The 10,263-nt window shown below is 38.8% G+C and overlaps 1 pseudogene; it reads right to left on the minus strand.

The window, feature by feature from the left end:
* Positions 1–302: 302 nt before the first annotated feature.
* On the minus strand, positions 303–1,407 carry LOC101534782 (elongation factor 1-alpha 1-like; annotated as a pseudogene).
* Between the last annotated feature and the right edge of the window lie 8,856 nt (positions 1,408–10,263).

The following is a 10,263-nucleotide window of genomic DNA, read 5'->3' on the forward strand; positions in this document are numbered from 1 at the left end:
TCACAAACTTTGACAGATTTTTGACCAAACTGTTTCCAGTTAAAAAGTACTGATTTTAAAAAATATTAACTTCAAACTGCCACACCAAAAAAAAAAAAAAAAAAAAAAAAAAAAAAAAAAAAAAAAAAAAAAAGAAGAAAGAAAGAAAAAGTATTCTCCTTTCCTTCTGGAGGTTTTATAATGCATTGTTATCATTAACCAGTCTTTTACCACTAAACTTAAATGATCAATGAAGATAAAACAATCTTGAGACCATTCTTCCACGACTGGAAGGCAGAAGGTGGCAGAATTAGGGATAATATTCATTTAGCCTTCTGAGCTTCCTGGGCAGACTTGGTAACCTTGCTGACTCCAGCAGGCTTCTTGTTCATTGCTTTGATGATACCCATGGCGACTGTTTCATATCCTGGACAGCAAAACAACCCAGAGGAGGATAGTCAGAGAAGCTTTCGACTCACATGGGCTTGCCAGGGACCATGTGAACAATGGCAGCATCACCAGATTTCAGAAATTTAGGGCCATCTTCCAGCATCTTTCCAGAATGACGATCGTTCTTTTCCTTCAGCTCAGCAAACTTGCAAGTGGTGCGAGTTGTGTGACAAGCCGGCACAGGGGCTTACCCAACACTGATTTGACCTGGATGGTTTGGGATGATTCCCTGAGCAGTGAAGCCAGGGGCTTCCATTGGTGGATGACTTTTGCTGTCACCAGCAACCTTGCCATGACAAACATAGTTGGCTGACATGTTCTTGAAATTGAATCACACGTTTTAACCAGAAAAAGCTTCACTCAAAGTTTTGTGGTACATTTCAAAGACTTGAATTCAGTTGTAACATTATCTACAGCAAAAGTTACCATCATCCCAGTTAACAGAACATCAATCTGCACTTGGCCCACAGGGACAGTACCAAATTTTGTAGACATCCTGCAAGGGTAGACACAGGAGTTTGATGGTCAGTCTAGTTGGTTGGAAGTTGCAATCCAGGACTTCCATCAGTGTGGTTCCACTGGCATTGCTGTTTTGGCAAATGACTTTCCATCCCTTGAACCTGGGCATATTAGCACTTGGCTCCAGACTGTTGTCATCATTCCAACCAGAAATTGGCACAAATGCTACTGTGTCAGGGTTGTAGCCAATTTTCTTAATGTAGGTGCTGACTTCCTTAATGATTTCCTCTTATATCTTCTGGCTGTAGGGCAGCTCAGTGGAATCCATTTTGTTAACACCAACAATTAGTTGTTTCACACCCAGCATGTAAGCCAGAAGAGCATGCTCACAGTCTGTCCATTTTTGAAGATACCAGCTTTGAATTCCCCACCACCACCAGCAACAATCAGGACAGCACAGTCAGCCTAAGATGTGCCTGTAATCATGTTTCAGCTAACATCTCTGTGTCCTAGGGCATCAATGATACTCACAGTTAGAGTCTTGCTGTTATGAACTCATTTTACCTTAGTTATATCCAAAAGAACCTACCTTCAAATAGAGTCACATGTGGGTTAAGCTTCAACATAGCAATTGGAGGTGGTTGAGACACACAATTCATTTTGTAACAGCTGGCTCTTTACAAAATCACAAAATCCTTTAAAACCAGCTGACTGGTCCCAAGAACAGTCTCCTTCAATCTGGTCTGGCTTTCTGCCCTTTTTGTATCAAGACTACTCCCTTGTGATTCTGTATTTACAGAGCCAGTGTTTGTAATACCATATTCTAAGAACAGATAGGAGAATTTGATGGTAAGCTAAGCAGATGTATTTTTATCCCATCTCTCCTGAGATTCACATATGCTTACAGTCAAGGGGAAAGTAACAAATAAAGGTGAGAGGCCATAAGGAAATGAGAGATTTTGCAAATGTTCTGGAAGTTGAAGATTTTGAGACAATGCAGAAGCTGCAGCCTTCTTGATATGAAGGTCACAGTAACCAACAAGGCAGTTGACCTGCCCAGTAGAATCCTCATGTACAAATGTGACCACTAAATTGGAGAATAGAAAAAAAGAGGGGTATAGCAAAAAAGGGAATTTCTCACCTCACTCCCCCATCTGTGTACACAGAATGATTGGAAGACATAAGAATACATCCAGTTTTAATAAAACACGAAGCCATACTCTAAATCCATGGGAAATTTTTCTAAACAGATTTAGGGTGGCTGATGTAATTTTAACTGGACCAGAAATTTTGTAGCATTTTGGCTCCATTGTTTGACATCAGCAGTCACATATACAGAGCTCCCAGCCAGCCTTTGTGCGGACTTTCTTAAATATGAGTTTCAAAAGCCAAGGCATTTGAGAAAATGCAAAAACATGAAGACGAAACACCATGACATGAAAACTATGAAGAAAAGAGAGAGAATGCAGAAGAATTCTAAAAGCTAAGAGAAAGTTTTGCAATAGCTGAATTTTGACTTCAGAGATTTGGTATCACAACTATCTTTGCTGGGGCTGCTCTAACAGAATACTGTAAAATATAAGGGGGAACTAATTGGAATTTCTCAAAGCTTTGGACAATACAAATTCAAAGTAAGATGCAAACATTGTCTAGTTATCATCAAGACCCCATTGCCAATTTTCGAATTGGTGAGTTCTTTGTATATTCATGTAGTAGAAAGGCAAGGAGATAGAGAGAGAATGCCAATTATGGCTTCTCTTTCAAGAGTAATAATATTATCAGGAAGAATCCCTTCACATTATCTAATTTCTTCTAAGGTCCATCATCAAATATTATCACATTGGATTAAAATTATAACATGAACTGGAGCACAGGGTACATAACAATGGCATTCAAAACTGCATTGCCTTTACAAAACAAAAATAAGCGTATTTAGAAAAGGAATAAGGAGGAGCTTTTGGAAACTGAAACTATAACTGTTAGAGCACAAATGCCTGCCATAATTTATATTTTATTGTATTTTGTTTTCTTGATGTATTTTTTTCTGAAATCATGTTACTTACTTATTTACTTCTCTATTTTCTACATCTCCACTAAATTACAAAGTGATCAACAAGCATTTCTGGAATTAAGTTAAAACAAAAAAGGATATTATTAAAGAAATGTAAGAGTCAAGGAATAGTCAATATCTGAGTATTAAGAATTTCAGAAGGGCCTAGTGCAGTAACCTAGCAGCTGAAGTCCTCTCCTTGTTCATGCCAGGATCCCAGAATCCCGTATGGGTGTCGTTTCATGTCCCAGCCATCCACCCATCCAGCTCTCTGCTTGTGGCCTGGGAAAGCAGCTGAGGAGATTCCACATCCTTGGGACTCTGCACCCACGTGGAAGAACTTGAAGTTTCTGGCTCCTGGCTTCAGATTGGCTCAGCTCCAGCCATTGTGGTCACTTGGTGAGTGAACTAGCAGAAGGAAGATCATTCTCTTTGTCTCTCCTTCTCTTTGTATAACTGCCTTTTCATTAAAAATAAATAAATCTTTAAGAAAAAAACTTTTAAAAGAATTTCAGAAAAAGTCACTAGAGAAAGCAAAGTTTCAATGAAACAATTCTATGTGTATCTTCCAAGAAAGTACTATGGCCAAGGTGAGTGAGAAAAAGGCCAATTATTGTGGAATTCCAGACTAATAATAAAGAGGACATGCTAAAAGCAACACATGGAGAAGGAGTGAAGAAAAGAACATTCATAAAGGAACGACAAGCAGAAGAGTATCAGACTTTTCATCAGCTGTGACCAAATCACTCTCAGACAGCCTTGAAGCACTGAATCTAACTCTGAATCTAATAGCGGTGAATAATTTTGATTGAATTAAGCCAATCAAGATCAACTGCAATAAATTCTATTGAGGTCGATCCTTCCCAAAATGCATAGCTAGCACACAACGTAAGGTGGGAAGAATAAATATTCGTCTGAACAATAATCACATTATAACAAAAAAATTAAAAGAAGTGTGGGGAACAGAGAATGATGCACCCAAAACCAGAACAAAGATGGCAAGTTACATGCTAGTGTCTTTACAACAGACTTGTAAAATATGAAGTGCACAGTGCAACATAGCCTGGGTGGTTCTAGAAAGAAGCACTATAAGAATAGGAATACTTTGACAGAACAGAGGGTCCATCAGAGATAGTGGAAGAACTTATAAGTATGACAAATAACTTAGACCGATGATAAGGCAGACATTGTAACAGGTGGAATTTTGAAAGAGTCAAAAACTTTTACAACAAAGAAATGAAATCATTGCACACTGCTGTATTATTCACCATAAGTCAACATATGGCCATCACAACCTAACTGCTTCAAGGTGACCTTAAGCATTCAGACTCATTCTATAGATTATACATGAGAATAATGTTTGCTGTTGAACAGAGTATGAATTGTTATTGACTCTGACAATCTAAAAATAAAATCTCAAGATCCAGATGAAAGGGAGAAAACAGGCCTTAAAAAAGGTGAGGAGGTATTGGTATCCTTATAAATTTGAAAGTTAAGAAAATTACAATTAGTTGAACAACAAGCTTTAATCAACAGAGGAACTAGAATAATATATTTATTTAGGAAAAATAAGGAATAGAGAGGGAGCTGTATGTGAGCTAAATACTCAATCATGTTGGGGGAATCAAGAGGAAACATCCAAATTAGATACAATATCAAGAAACAAGCACATAAACATACTTTAAAAACATGAAGGTTATTGCTAGAAAACAAAAACTGAAATCCTCAAAAGTGACATCTTCAGGTGTGATGAACATGGAATTTAACATTGCAACCAAGATATTTTGTAGTAAAATAATAATACTTAGTAACACGTAATAATACAAGGCAACTTGTCCTGGACCAGATATAAACAAGGACTGTCCAATATATGAAGTTATACTTGTTAAAAGGAGCTATTTTCAAAATCTGTCTATTCACAAGAACCATTAGGGCTGTCCCAGGAAAGCCATGGCTGAGAGTGCAGGGGATTTTCTTAGACTGTGATAGTTTAAACAAATATGTTTTATCCTCTGATGACCACCAAAGTCACTCCAGAAGTACTGGCATGGTATAGTCTAGTGGCCAAAATCCTCAGCTTGCATGCACCAGGATCCCATATGGGTGCTGGTTTGTATACTAGGTGCTCCATGTCCCTTACTGCGTCCTGTTTGTGGCCTGGAAAAAGAGTAGAGGAAGCACCAAAGCCTTGGGATCCTGAATCTGCACAGGAGACCCGGAAAAAGCTCCTAGCTCCTGGTTTCTGATTGGCTCAACTCTGACTTTTGTGGCTACTTGGTGAGTGAACCAGCGGATGGAAAATCTGTTTCTTCTTCTCTTTGTGTATCTAACTTTCCAATAAAAAATAAATGTTTTTTTTAAATAGAAAGGAATAAATCATTTCAGAAAATAATAAAATAATAAATGTAGTGCAGAAAGTCCCCTAGGAGAAACAGAGCCAATTCTGCCAGGAACTTCCTTCTGCATCAGGACAATTTCCCATGGAGTTTTTAGCTTCTCCTCTGATTGTTTCTTCCTCCCTTTTCATCCAACTCCAATATGGTTGATTTCAACTTCACAATATGAGTCATGCTTAGTGTGTTCACTACCCCATGTGAGAGTGTAGTCAAAAGCAACCCTAGAATTGGAATCTTACAGTGTCACATCTTATCACTGGTGGTGTTTTACAAACCCTAGTGGAACATGCTCAATTTAGGCAGTGCACCGACTTCTTGGACAGATAAACACTATAATTAATCTAAATGCTTGTAGTAGTGAGATTTAAGGCTTCCAGAAAAAGTAGGTAATTCTGACATTATTGTGGACACAACAAAAGCTACAATTTGAGCATATGATATGCTTCTGACATATTTACATTTTAAGTGCAGTATTTCATGGTTTCAAACTTTTGATACACTGGTTCCAACACAAATAATTTTGAGTTAGCTAACTTACTTCTTCCAGCATTATTGAAGTCTGTTACTTATGTTTAATATCTGTTCTAACAGGCATGTTTTTGTTCACATTTACCTAATGATTAGTGAGTCTCAGCACCTTTACATTATTTGTGTAATCCTCTGGGAAAATGTCTTTACATATCCATTGTCCATTTTTCAGTTGGGCTCCTTCTTGATATTCAATTCAATGAATTTCTGATATATTTTGAATATACATATGTGTGTGTATATATTTTCTATCAAATCTGTAGTTTATAAAGAATTTCTCCCATTCCGTAGATGTCAGTTTACTTTTTCCTTTGTTATATGCAAGCTTGCAGTTTGGTATAGTCTCATTGGTTTATTTTTTCATTTACATCCTATGCTTTTAGTGTCATTGTGATAACTAGTTTTTCAAGAGGAAAATTTGCAACAAGTTTACTCACTTCTAAGTTGGAATTATGAAAAAACACTAAAGCAACCAAAAGCAGACATTTCGGAGATATGAACTCACTATCATGATGAATTCTGAAAACTTGAAAAGCTATCTATGCTAAGTCCAATCCAATCAGCTGTGTGAAAAAAGCAACAAAGAGGTAGACCGTGTGTAGCCAGGAGATCTAACAGTCACCCACATTCTTTCAAGTGTTTCCAGGGGCTGACATGAAGCTCCTGATTTTACAAATAGTAAAATCATGAGCTCGCTTGGCCTGAATTTCCAGCTTGACAGTAAGGAATCAGCACTTTGGAGCAAATGCTATCCTGACTGGTCTGAGGAGCTCTGATTAAAGGACTCCTTTTCCTGTACACCGCATCTGATCCTGCTAGTTCAGAGACCAATATGAGATCCATGAGATCTGACAGTCCTGATTTCTCTAAGAAACAGTGTCCTTGCCTACAAAGAAAGATCGCAGCAGCTCCTCTGTCCTGGGCTTATTGTGACTGCCAATTGAGGTTCACAGATTCAGCCACTTATTTAGCACTGAACACAAAGTGTTCAAGAAATAGTTCTTAGTTCTTTACTTAATATTAATGATAACAGGTTATGTGGTAATATGCCTTTCTTGAACTTCTACTGGCTGAGTCATTGTCTATTCTGTACCATCACAGATGAGAACTGTTGCTGTTGCAAAAAAGAAAAAAAAAAAAAAAGGAAAAAAAGCCCTTTTAAAGTCTGAGGTCAGATGCAGGGTAAATAGTTAATGAGTCAAACTGCCTTAGCTACGGGGCTTGATGTCGTATCTTCAATAAGCTATTTTTTGTCAGTTTTGGGACCTTAGGTGAGTTTTAATTTTCTCTGAAATTAGTATTTCTCACCTGAAAACCAAAAGTAATTACATATACTCCACAAGTTGGTTCTAAGAGAAAATGATGTGGAGCCAGTGTGGTAGTCCATCAGGTCAAGTAACTAGCTGGGATGCCAGCATTCCATGTGCGGACTGTTGCAAGGCCTGTCTGCTCTACTGCTATTCCAGCTCCTACTAACTATCTTGGGAAAACAGTAGAAGATAACCCAACTACTTGGACTCCTGCCACTCATCTGAGCCCCAAAAGTGAAGTTTTAAGTTCCTGCTGTTAGCCTGGCCCATGCAGTTCCATTGAAATCATGTATGATGTGTCAAAATTCTGAAGCCCAGGCCTCACCAACAAAGATAGTTTCAGTTGATCTGGGATTGTTTTTTGTTTTTTGTTTGTTGGGTTGGTTTTTGTTTTGTTTTTTACATTTCCCATGAGATTCTGATTTTCAGCCAAAGATGATAATGCCTGATCATTGTCTATTTGCATCCAACAAAACCAGGATGAAGAATAGGCTGGGGAGGAGGGAGCATAATTCTCCAAGAGATTGCCCCCCCAATAACTGTTTCTAGCTGTCAAAATCAAACTCTATTTAAAGAATATTATATCCCCCAGTGTAAGCAGCATATTTATGACCATTTCCTCTGTTCATTCTAGCTCTGAGTCTTTGCTGAGTGCTATGGAATAGCTGTTATGCTTCTCTCCAGGTGGGTAAAATGATTCTGAAATATAATTTTGAGAGTACAATAAGGCAGACTACATTATATATGTATAAATTAGTAGCCGTCATAATAATAATGAGACTTCAGAAAGCACTTACTAAAAATGGCTTGACTTTCAAAGAGGCTGAAATAGTTTAATTTAAGGGTATATTACCAGTCTAGTGTGGTGATCTGCTCATGTGGCTTCTATTGATGATAGTGCTACTTGGGAGTTCTTATTCTGTAGGCGTGATAATCAAACACTACATTTAAAGGGTGACTTAAATATTGGCCTGCACATCAGTTGGGCAACATTCTCTTTCCAAGAATTATTCATCCGCATTACGATGCTGAAGAACTAGAAATCAAGAAATTTTTGATCTCTCTAAATTCAAGTCAACGGTCTTTGCCCTTTCTGCCTTTGTCCTATTCTGCTTGTTCAAGAGAACAAGTTATAAGAATGGTGGGCATTTTTTTGTAGGTTTAATATATTGTGTTACTTGGATTCATTATGGTGCAAGAAAAAAAAATGCTCACGGTGCCTTAAGTGCTGTGAGTAAGGTGGGAGCAGAACCTTTTGCATTGTTACAGCTAACAGGTCAGGAAGCTGCCTAGCCCAGTTTTTAAAAAGAGCCACAGCAAGCTCAGCAACCAGGTGCTGTGGGAAGGCAAGAGAAAATGGAGCAGGCCTTGCTGAGCCTGGTGAGCCAGGTGGGCCTGGTGAGCAGAATCACTCAGAATCCAGTACTGCCCTAGAGCTCGGGACTTTTCTTGAGGGTTCATTCTGGTAAGATTCTGTAGTCAGAAGTCTTATTAGGACTGAGAAAACGCACTCCCTCATGCTGCTCTCAGCAAAAGAACTGCCTACAATGAGATACATGTGCACTGCCATGGAAAAGCTATGCCAAATGGTGGCTGCTTTAGCAATCAGCTTTCACATCAACCCCTCAGGGACCTCTGCTTTTTCTTCAGGACTGTTGCATTCTCCTTTCATCACTGACTTGCCAATCCAACCAAAAATAAGCTGGTCTGATTGATTAGGATACTATATTCTCAGTCATTGGACTGAAATCTTTACATCAAGGAATTCTGTGAATTGCCAGCCAACCTGCAGATGAATTTCCTCGTCCAATTTCATGGCTTTCTCTGCTCCATGAATTTGGATTTGTGATGAGTTAGATGGGTAGTAGGCAGTTAGGTCAGGCTCCTCTCAGACTGAGAAAATAGCAATGTCCCTTTAAGAAAGGACAAAGTACTTGCCTCCCCTCTCTGCCTCTCTGTAAAAATATGCCTTTCCAATAAAAATAAATAACTCTTTAAAATGTAATAAAATATTAATTAAAGACCCAGAACTGGCAAGTTCTGCTGAGCAACTTCTTCTTTGAAGCTCCAACTGTTTTCACTTTGGTTTAATCCTGGTTTTGTTCCTGCCCACGTGGAAGTTTTCAACACAAGAACTGAGATCATCTTCATCATCCTATATCAGCATGGTACTGTGACTCAGATGCAGCTCAAATTCAACTAGAACCAGTGTCAAATAACCTTGCTGGATGAATAAGTAAATTGCTTCAACTTCTATTTTTCAGAGAGCACCACTCACTCCAACAGCAATTCTCTATTCTCTCTCTCTCTCTCTCTCTCTCTCTCTCTCTCTCTCTCTCTCTCTCTCTCTCTTTTTCTGTGTGTGTGTGTGTGTGTGTGTGTGTGTGTGTGTGTGTCTCTCTTTCCCCTCTCACTAGCTCCATATCATGCAGTTAAAAGAGGTTAGCATGGCTGTTTATCCTAAGATTCAGCAGTCAGGCTTGTTGACTAGAGCTGGAGCAATTCCCTGGAGCTGATATTCTGTTCCTATTTCTCATTTTCTTGTGCAGACTATCCCTCTGCAAGGGAATGGGAGAATCCCTTGAGATGACTAATGGATCTTACCTAGGGCGTGCCATGAGGCTTCCTGAAATTCTCTTGACTGGTCCCCAGACCTTAGCAACTTAGAAAGCTGTTGGACTGTGAAGTCACATTAATTGTCACCAACTCAATTTTAGGAAACTGAGGATAACTGTTTTTCTTCATGAATGGGGGCAAAGCAAAGCATGTATCTGACCAGGCAGAAACCCAATGCTATCATCCCACCAGTGAAGGGAAGTGAACACTCCTTGGGCATGCTGTTCTTTTTTTTATTATTATTAATTATTTTGCATTATGTGACAGTTTCATAGGCTCTGGGAATCCCCCCCACGCCCCTCCCCCCTGGTGGCTTCCTCCACCTTGATGCAGTGTTACAGTTCAAATTCAATCAAGATTCTTTCCTTGTAAACATATACCAAGTATAAAGTCCAGCTATTTATTGTCCAGATGGGTTGAACAGTCTCTTGGGGAGACCATTTCTGGTCCGTTGTTAGAGCTGGCAGAATATCAT

This window comes from Ochotona princeps, chromosome 2 (assembly GCF_030435755.1).
Source record: "Ochotona princeps isolate mOchPri1 chromosome 2, mOchPri1.hap1, whole genome shotgun sequence".
NCBI classification, from domain to species: Eukaryota; Metazoa; Chordata; class Mammalia; order Lagomorpha; family Ochotonidae; genus Ochotona; species Ochotona princeps.